Source organism: Octopus bimaculoides, chromosome 18 (assembly GCF_001194135.2).
Source record: "Octopus bimaculoides isolate UCB-OBI-ISO-001 chromosome 18, ASM119413v2, whole genome shotgun sequence".
Classification (NCBI taxonomy): Eukaryota; Metazoa; Mollusca; class Cephalopoda; order Octopoda; family Octopodidae; genus Octopus; species Octopus bimaculoides.
In genome coordinates this window covers 18,700,919-18,701,990 of record NC_068998.1, presented here as the reverse complement: position 1 = coordinate 18,701,990, position 1,072 = coordinate 18,700,919, and positions in this window count along the sequence as shown.

The window sequence follows — 1,072 nt, the reverse complement described above, 5'->3', positions numbered from 1 at the left end:
AAAAAAAAAAAACAAATCAAAAATTCTTAATTTTACTTATCATGAAACAAAAATGTTTTTCATCAGGTTATTTGTAAAAAATATGTACTTACAAGAAATAATCAAAAGAATATTCTGTACATACTGCTTTTAATTCATTCATATGATATATATATATATATATATAAATTTTATAAAGAATATTCAAAAGGAATATTTTATTGAGCTAATATTAAGTGCTCTATATATATATATATACTGGGAATCGAAACCACAATCCTATGACCGCGAGTCCGCTGCCCTAACCACTGGGCCATTGTGCCTCCACTGACAGGAAATAGCCACAGAAAATTTGCCTCAAAAATTACAGCTCATCCATGCAAGTATGGAAAGGTGACTTTCGTGACACCCTTAAAGCCAGGAAGATATGTGTGTGTATATATATATATATATATATATATATTACACACACACATCTAAAAAGTAAAAAGACCTCACTCATACCATTTGCTCAGTACAGGCACTGCCTAGTGCTTCAGACTTGTTAATGTATTATTTTTCATTTCATTAGTTGTTTATAGTAACTATCCATGCTGTGAATACCAAAAGCAAACGAGTCATATGATTTTCAAAGTGGGCATATTGTTGGTTGGTGTGAGGGTGAAATTTGCTAGTGTAAGATTGCACAAAACATTAGGATTCCTCTTGTCACAGTCAATAAATAGAATGACTTTACAATTTGCCAGCAAAAGGAAAGGAATCAACAGCATCTCATTCAGTTTAACCTGGGCCCTATGAACAACATTTTGTTCAACATTTGTACAACCTGAGTAAAAATTCCACTGGAGACAATTTATGAATTCATTGGCACCGGTGCCCTGGCACTTGTGCTGGTGGCATGTGTAAGGACATTCGAGCGAGAATGTTTGCCAGTGCCGCTGGACTGGCTCCCGTGCAGGTGGCACGTAAAAGACACCATTTTGAGCGTGGCCATTGCCAGTACCGCCTGACTTGCCTTCGTGCCGGTGGCACATAAAAGCACCCACTACACTCTCGGAGTGGTTGGCGTTAGGAAGGGCATCCAGCTGTAGAA